The sequence below is a fragment of the Apodemus sylvaticus genome, chromosome 9 (assembly GCF_947179515.1).
Source record: "Apodemus sylvaticus chromosome 9, mApoSyl1.1, whole genome shotgun sequence".
Lineage (NCBI taxonomy): Eukaryota > Metazoa > Chordata > Mammalia > Rodentia > Muridae > Apodemus > Apodemus sylvaticus.
The window spans coordinates 9690687-9699955 of record NC_067480.1 but is presented as its reverse complement, the minus strand read 5'-3'; the positions used below and the strand labels follow the sequence as shown (position 1 = coordinate 9699955).

General features: G+C 47.5%; 1 long non-coding RNA gene and 1 pseudogene across 1 annotated transcript; one reads left to right on the top strand and one right to left on the bottom strand.

The window, feature by feature from the left end:
- The first annotated feature begins 375 nt into the window (after nucleotides 1–375).
- LOC127692590 (protein diaphanous homolog 3-like) lies at nucleotides 376–4304 on the top strand (annotated as a pseudogene).
- Nucleotides 4305–5019: 715 nt separating this feature from the next.
- Nucleotides 5020–6245, bottom strand: LOC127692957 (uncharacterized). The gene is made up of 3 exons (XR_007979551.1): nucleotides 6176–6245; nucleotides 5591–5686; nucleotides 5020–5355 (listed from the first exon to the last, which is right to left on the bottom strand). It is a non-coding gene; the product is annotated as an uncharacterized LOC127692957 (long non-coding RNA).
- Between the last annotated feature and the right edge of the window lie 3024 nt (nucleotides 6246–9269).

Genomic DNA, 9269 nt, shown 5'->3' with positions numbered 1-9269 from the left:
TCTCTCTCTCTGTCTCTCTCTCTCTTTCCTCTCCCTCTCTCTTTCCCTCTCTCTCCCTCTCTCCCCCCTCTCTCCCTCTCCCCCCTTCTCTCCCTCTCTCCTCTCCTTTCCCTCTCTCTCTCTCTCTCCCTCTCTCTCTCTCCTCTTTCTGTCTTTACTCCCTTCACATACCTCTTCTCATGCCCCAAAATAAACTTCATTTTATTTGAGACCCATCATATGGCTGGCACCTCTGAAGGAGGGAGGTGTCTCAGCCTGGGTCTGCTAAGGCACCCCCTTGGCCACATCATGCCACCACATTACAAACTGTAGCACTGACTCCCTATAGAAAAGATATTTCTGAGATCAGGTCTCACGAGACCGAGACCCAGGAAGATGGAGAGACCCCAGACACATGCTCTCGGCCAGGACAGCAAGGCACCACGTAGGAGGGGCCTGCCATCTGTGTCACCCACTGGCCCCTACAAGCTGGGGAGAAGCATCCCAAGTTGCTGGACAAATTTGCTAGCATAAGAATTCCAGGGAGCAAGAGAGACCTCCCCTTCCCCACCTGAAGACTGTGTCTGTAAGCAGTGACTGCTCAACAAGGTCTTCAGAGACAATGGAAAACAATCCAAAGTCCCAGTCAGAGAGAAGTCTTGAAACTTTTTGAGAAGATGATGGAAGATGTGAATTTAAATGAAGATAAAAAGGGACCATTGCAGGGACAAAGACTTCAATATCAAAAAAAGAAATGGTGTTGCAGGGCATTAATACTGCTTCGAAGACAGGAAGTCTTAGAAGTAGCTGACAGATCTCACCTCAGGAATTTATCCATGAGCTGAAAATGGGGTACACAGACAGAGACTTTCCACGTATGTGGAGTCACTCCGTGGCATCAACCTGTAGTCCTGTGAGTTGGGTGCAAAGCTTTGGACATGAGGCACTCGGATTATTGCTGGACATTGTTTAGAAAAACTAATTAACAGGCAAATCCAAGGAAAAGCTGTGAAGAGGACTGAGCACAGAGCGGTCCGGTGTCTGAGAGCCCCGATGGACACACAGTACGGCTTAGAAAGGATTATGAGTGACAAGTCTTTCCTTCTTGGCCAAGGCCATGGACCCCAAGCAGGCCAGCATGGTGGCAGATGAGGTGAGGCGTCTTCCTGCAGCGGGCATCGCCGGGGTGGAAAGCATCCTTGAAGAAGTGTTAGAAGCCCTGACTTAGGCTGGAGAAGAAAGGAAGATTGACAGATGGTTTCCATTGTGAAAGGCCGCCGGCATAATTCAAGTCGCTTGTCTGAAGCTCATGCATGCCCTCGCTACACGCCTGACGATTTGGACTTCAGGCTTCACCTCAGAAATGAATGTATGTGTTGTGGATAGAAAGAGATATTGCCAAACTTAAAGGGTATTAAGAATGATGGCCTGGATATACAAGTTAAAGTCTTCGATGACCCCAAAGAAGATGTGAGCGAGTCCTCCCATTGCCTTGAAGACATTAGAGCTGAACTCAATGAAGCACCTGTAGTAGGAAATATTAAAAAAAGACCGCCCTACCAACTCTGCTGCCCCGCCAGGCCTCAGCACCAAGTCCCGGCCAGGTCCCACCTAGCGCGGTTCTCACTGCTGAGCTAATCTCTCCCAGCTAGTTCCCACAGCATCCCAGCTAGGTTTCCTCTCCACCATAGACCCTGAAATACGCGGACCCACGTCCCAGTAACCATGGGCCTCCCTGGACCCACATTATAGTAACCAAGTAAATCAAAACTCTTAAAATGCTTAATTAGCCATATATATATATATATATATATATATATATATATATATATATACTCACAATTACAAGATGCCAATTTACAATGTCAAAAGTCTTACCCCACCCAACATTTCTAACCTCTTGAAAACACCAGAAAAACAACTGAAGCCATCTTGAATCTCTGACCTCCCACGTGCCTCTCTCTCATGAGACTCACACATCCTCTGTACAACTCCTAGCTCTGCCTCCTCTTTCCTGTCCAACCACAGACCCTCCACTGTCTCACTGTGATTGGACAGGAGATATCCTGCGACAAACATCTGATGTTTACAGCATGGTACAGGACACAGTTAAGGAAACTCGAACAGAGGGACGGTTCATTTCTATTCTTTAGCATCTCCTGCTCGTTTGAAATGATCATTTTATAAGACAGCAGTACTTCAGATTAATTGATGAGTGTGTGTCACAGATTGCATTACATAGAGATGGAACAGACCCTGACGTCACATGCAGAAAAAGACTAGATTCGGACTTAAGTCAGTTTGTAGACGTTTGCGTAGATCAGGGAAAACTAGAAGAGTGGAAAGAGAAAGCGTCATAACATTACAAGAAATTTGAAAAAGAGGGTTCTGACCACCAAGAAACCCAGGCTCAAATGCAGAAAAAAAAAAAAGACGCAAAGATTAATGAGCTTCAGGCTGAGTTACAAGCTTTTAAATCCCAGTTCGGTGCCTTGCCTCCTGGTTCAAAAATTCCTTTGCAACCTTCAGCAGAAGGTGAAGCTGGCCCTTCAGCCCTTCCTCCTGCCCCACCAGTGCCTGCTCGTGCAGCAGCGTCGCCTCCCCGCTCAGTCCCCCCCACCACCCCCTCCTCCCCCACCTCCATCACTTCTGGGAATGGCAATGCCATTTAGTGGCCCCGCACCACCACCACCTCCCCTAGGATTTCTTGGTGGGCAAAACTCTATTCCATTAAACCTGCCATTTGGGTCAAAACCAAAGAAAGAATTTAAACCTGAAATTAGCATGAGAAGATTGAATCGGTAAAAGATCGGACCAAATGAAATGTCTGAGGACCGTTTCTGGATAAAAGTAAGTGGAAATAAGTGTGAAAAGAGGGATTTGCTCTGTGAACTTGAGGACACACTTTGTTGCCCAGGAAAAGAGAAAGGGAATGCAAATGAGGTTGATGAGAAGAAGGTTATTAGGAAGAGAATGAAGGAACTTAAATTTCTAGATCCTAAAATTGCTCAACACCTTTTACTCTTCCCGAGCTCCTTCCGGGCGCCATATGAGAAAATCAGGACGATGATACCGGAAGTGGACGGAACACAGTTGTCAGAGCCCATGATTCAGAACTTAATAAAGCACCTTTCTGATGCAGAGCGATTCTTACAAGTGACTATAACAGTTTACCTGAGCCTGAGCAGTTCGCCCTCCTGATGAGCGACGTGAAGAGACTCCGCCCACATCATGGCGCCTGCGAAGAGATCAAGAAGAACAAAAGCTTTAGCAAGTTGCTGGAACTTGTGTTGCTAACGGGAAACTACATGGATGCTGGCTCCCGGAATGCGCGGACCTTCGGATTTGACCTCAGCTTTCTCTATAAGCTAAAGGATACAAAATCTGCAGATCAGAAAACAACACTCCTCCGTTTCCTGGTAGGCCTATGTGAAGAAAAGCATCCAGACGTCCATCACTTTGTGGACAATTTGGCACCGTTAGGCAAAGCTAGTAGAGTCTCCGTGGAAATGCTAGAAAAGAACTTGAAGCAGATGGGACGGCAGCTTCAACAGCTTGGAAACCTTTCCCCACCCTGAGGCTTCAACACGACAAGTTTGTGACGAAGATGTCCAGCTGCATTATCAGTGTGGAAGAGCAGCATGAAAAGCTCTCCTCGCTACTGGACAACGAGACACAAATGTGCCAGAGTGTAATGGGCTACTAGCTGTGGACATGAAGAAGGTTTCTGTGGGAGAGTTTTATTAATGACCTGAACTACTTCAGAACTTTATGTTAGCATTAAAGAAAAACATCAAAAAAACGAGAAGGCGTGGAGAAGGACAAACGAACCAGGAGAGCGGATAAAGCGAGCAGAGAAAAGAAGGCTGAAAAAGCGCTTACTAGAAATGAAAACTGAGGGTGAGGAGAGTGGAGTGACGGAGAGTGCAGGAGGCCTTGCAGTCAGGGACTGCCTTCCTCGACAGGAGAGAAAGGACACCAAAGCTGGCAGAGTCTCAGTCCAATGTCTTAGGGGCCTGCTCTCACAGTTTGTGACCACGAAAAACAGAAAATGCCATTGACAGAAGGGTCACTCCCACACCGCCATTGACAGAAGGGTCACGCCCATACCGCAGTGTCAACTGCAGCTCCACCAGGACGCCAGTCCCCAAAGAGCTTTAATACAATTTAGACACTCCATCTACAGGGAGGATCGGGCAGGTGAGCAGGAAGCCTGTAATGCAGAAAGCAACAGAAAAAGGGAAATGGGACTTCTTGGTTCTGTTTCTAACAGCGCGTCAGCTCCTGAAGTTGAAGCCCCGCCGATAAGATTACGAGCTTTGTAAACGAAACTGGTTTAAAAAAAAATGATTACAAGTCATGCTTTCAGGTGGAACACTTGAAAAGTTACTTTCATGTGAGCGACTTTATCTAGTTCTAAATTAAGATAGACACTAGAAAAAGTAGAGCTAAATACATGATTGTGAAACTTTTCCTATATGCTTGAAGTTTTTTTTTTTTTTTGCATTGTTTAAGGTTATAATGGGCTGTAATGTTTTTATTTTGTCTTCTGGTATCCATTTATTCTGTATTTGCCAATTAAATTATACACGTTGCTTTAGAGAGCAGGGAAGCAGCCATGTGTTCTACTGTGTCCTTAAGAAAATGAAATCTTTCTAAGTAATTTTTACCACCTCAGCATTAATGAAAGAGTCGCAGGCTGAAGACTTGGTGTCTGTCGATGTATTTCAAATTTGCTATCTGAATAGACCCAAAGGTTTCCAGTACAGCATCAGAAACATGTAAGTGTATGTAATGGCCAGTGCTGAGTCACATTAACACTGGAGCACACACTTCCAAAACCGATGCAGTAGGAATATTTGTACTTTCTTTGCAAAACGTACAGGCATTTTGCAAAGTAGGACTCTAATGTGGGAATATATATAGCATCACACTACTACCCCAGTCTTAGCCAAGGGGACAGACACTCAATATTATGACTTTGAACTAAAATTACCGTTTGGAAATTTCCCAAGGAATAGATTTTTTTTTTATTTTTGACAAACTTAGGATTTCATTTTTTTTTTTTAAGCCGACAATCAGTAACTGTGACAACAATCTGATTTTTCAAGGACAGTTTCCATCAGCAAATGTTTCAATTGTACCTTACTTGGCACCATTCTGTTGTTATTTCCTTATCAAAAATAAATAAGTAAACTTGCTGTTTGCACACACACACACACACACACAAGATACTTCTGGAGAGTCTTGAGGCTGGAGTCCATTGGCTGAGAAGACATGAGGATTGAGGGAGGTTCATCTGCCTGATGATCTCCAGACCTCAGGTTCCCTGACTGGTGGTTTCTGCAGCCCCGGAAGTATGGTTGGAAGCCACCCCTGTATGAGGAAATGAAAGACCATGGGCTTTTAGAATTTGTTGGGTTATATACAGGCTCAGAGCCATGTTGGGAAAGGAGGACAGCTAAAGCTCCCAGGAGGCCTATTAGCAGGAGTGAGTTGGTCTCTTTAGCATTTCCTAGTCTTCAGAAAAGCAGCAGGGGATCCTGGGTACAGACCCATTGGGTACAATCAAGGACATCTCAGGATCTGAGCGCTGAGTGGCACACCCCACCTCCTGACTCCGGTTGGCAGGATCAGCGGGGGATTTCCATCTTGCTCGCTTGTGATGGATAGCCTCCTCCCAGCTCACCATCTATCTCGGTCCTAGCTGCAAAATATAACAACCGTGGCTGCTACATTTACACCGTGAGCTGACAAGTGTCTGGCGCGCCGCGGTGGCCCGGGGACTGCACCGGCCGCCATCTGCCTTGTCAGCGCACGGCTCAATTCCTCCTGTGCGCGCCCTTTGGTAAATTGCCTTTGTCAGCTTCTGCTAACGGAGGCGACTCTCTTCATCAATCAGAGCCAATGGCCTGGTAGAATGAAAGATTCCCTTCCCAGGCAGCCTAGGGAAAGGACCGCAGGCCTCAGCGCACCCTATTTGCTGGGAGGCAGCTCCTCACACACACCCCGCCCCTACCCGAAGGCTGCCTGCTTTTCCCACCCCACCCACACCCAGACCAGCTCTGTCTTTCCCTGAGGCCAAGGACTTCTGCCCAACAAAACCTGGGGATCAGCATTCACACTGGTATCAGACCGGCCAATTTCTAACCTTAAGAAAGAGAGTTTCCTTCGTGTGGCTGTCTTATTGACTCACCCTTCAGGGACACGCGTGGGGACAACTGCTTTCTGCATTCCTGGGTCAGTCACCTAACCCTGCCTTTCTATCTTGTAAAGGAAGGACTAATGGGAAGACTGAGTGAGATACTTGTAGGTCTCTTTGAAACAGTGCCCGCCCAACTGGTGTCATGTGACATGTGACACCATCTTTAACTGTAATTGGTGAAATTTGTGATAAATGGGCTGACTCTGTCCATTTTGCTGAAGGAAAAACTGAGGCCCAAACATTTAAGTATGTTAAGTCTTTGAGTTAACATACTTAAGACCTGAGCAGGGAGCTGGGCGGTGGTGGCCCACGCCTGTAATCCCAGCACTCTGGGAGGCAGAGGCTGGCAGATTTCTGAGTTCGAGGCCAGCCTGGTCTACAGAGTGAGTTCCAGGATAGCCAGGGCTACACAGAGAAACCCTGTCTCAAAAAAAAACAAAAACAAAAACAAAAACAAAAACAAAAACCCTGAGCATGGATATGCTGATTCCAAAGCTAAAGTCTTTCTATATCAGTTCCAAAGGCCTATGGCCTTGGGAAGGGTCTTTAACTGTATTATTGAAACTATAAGAAAGCATCTGGAATTTTCTACCTCCCAAACACTTTGAAATGCTGCTTTGTCGAGCCATCTCCTCTTTGTGGACAGGAAATGCCATCCCGCAAACTAAGGAGCACTGTTTGGGAGCACGTTCAAGGACACTGCTCTTAGAGGCTGCTGGTGCCATTCGCTAGGAGAGTGGAAAGGACACAGAAAGACTTGTGTCCTGAGTCACCTGTAGGCAAGTGCCACCTGGGAGAGAGTCTGGCTCAGAGCGAGCTGCAGCTTCCTGGTCACTTGAGACGCTCAAAATGTGTTGATCCTGCTCTTCCTACGAGTACCATTGGTGCTGGCACCCAGCGTGGTGACAAAGTCACCACTTCCCGAGAAGGGACACAGTGGTCTGGATTCTGTTCTCTGGCTTGCTGGGGTGGGCTGGCTAGGCTAGCTGCCAAGTCAAGAGGGTAGAAATCTGGCTCGGGTCTTCCTCTCGCAGACCGTGACTTGCTCCCACATCATGTCTTCCTGAGTTCGCTGCTGCCCGGATGGGCTCCAGCTTTGCCCCAGTGAACTCCGCAGACACACATGGCTACCTCCCTCCCCTGTGGTCAGTTGACCATTTGTTTATATCCCAGTGGCCAGACCCGGCTTCTTGGCGGCTCTTAGACAAAACTGTTGGGTCTGAGCCCTGACTTAAGGGTTGGCCAAAGATGGGAAGGCTGAATGTTCCCAGTCTACACAGATGACCAGTGGAGCTGTCCTCTGCCTGTGACTGCTCTCTTTTGAATGCCCGACTTCCTGACAGCCAGAGGCCACCAGTCTCAAAGGCACTAACATAGCCCATTGCCCAACGATAATGGATACCAGAAATCCCTGCGTCTCTTCTGTGTGGAGTGGGCTGTGTAACTAGAAGCTGAAATGCTTCATCCAGGAGAGGGGTAGAAGTCAGAACTGGCACTTAGAAGGCAGACTCTTGCCCATGCTAGCTTTAATCTGGTTGCTTTTTACACAATCCCCCCCCCCCACACACACACACACTTAAAACGGTTCTCTTAGAAGGTATGCCCCGTGCTTCTAGAATAAGTAATATGTCAAAAGGATGTGTTAGCATGAGCACTCAGTGTCCTTATTCTGTGCTTGCGGGCTGGATCCACAGAGAGAAAACCCCAAGGAAGAGGAAGACTAATACCTAATGTCAGGAGCTACGGCTAAGCTCCTCACAGTGCAGGAGAGATCCTCAGGGAGCAGCTGGCTCACTCCAAAAGGCACAGGGCTTCAGACTGTGCTGTGTGGGCTGTCACAGTTTAGCTCTGTTTCTGTAGTTTCCACTGGGGTGGAGGTGAATTTGGGGACGGCCGTGGTAAGCAGAACTAAGGGCGTGGCTGCTGTCCCAGAGGGTTTGTCTCTGTACACAGCTGTGCAAGTTTGCGCCCTGTCGAAGGCAGACACCTGAGAGGGTATCCCGAAGTGCTGGCCAAGGCTCCGTGTCGTAAGTTAAAATAAAATGTGAACAAAGGTGCCCGGCAGAAAGCACTTAACTGCTGCTGCTGCTGCTGCTGCTGCTACTGCTGCTGCTGCTGCTGATGATGATGATGATGATGATGATGATGAGGCTTGCACCCGGCTCCAGCTGGTGTCCAAGGGTTCTCACAATGAGAAGCTAATCCCCGAGGTGAAAGGCTGGGCGGTGCTGAGAGGCCTTGCCTCTGGGAAGAATTCAGGACCAGAAGAGTTATCAAGGTAAGACTTCATGACAGAGAATAAGAAGATGCCCGCGCTCTACTCCCTGTGCCACTGAGACCTCGGTCGGGAAGAAAGCCACCGTCCGGCACAGGCCCTTGAGCCTGCAGGACTGTGATAAAAGAACCCTGTTTTCTTCATAAAAATATCAGATTCTCTATTAGTGGTGTGCCCACACTAACACATCCTTTGGACATATTACTTATTCTAGAAGCATGGGGCATACCTTTTAAGACATCCATTTTAAGTTTTGTGTGTGTGTATGTGTGTGTGTGTGTGTGTGTGAAAATTGTGTAAAAAGCCACCAGATTAAAGAGCTGGTTAGCTTCTCTCCTTTTACTCACACAAAGCAGCGCAACTGTGGACTCAGGGCTTACAAACCTATCGACTCGACCGACCGTTTTATAGGCTTTCTCCATTGAAACAAAGGGGCTGTTTACGGGACCAAATATCAAATGTGCAATATGTTTTCTTAGGCTACATTAAACTCACAAAACCCAACCTCCTTTCCCATTTCCTCTATCTGAAACTCTTGATTACAATGGCACTACTTTTGGTTCTCTCGGACTTGAAGCTGCCTCTTCTGTTTTATTGTCATGAGATAAGAATCACAGACACCTAGGGACCCTCTCGAAGGCTTTTGGCGTTCTGCATTCCCAGATAAGAGCAGCTCAGTGTGGGCGTGGTACCCACAGTGCTTGGGAGGTCTGTGTGTGTGCCCCTCAAACGCACTATGGTATCCATGGGGCATCTGTAACAGCCCCTCCCTGCCAAGAGTTGGATTCTTTGCCAAGTCAGGGCCAGACT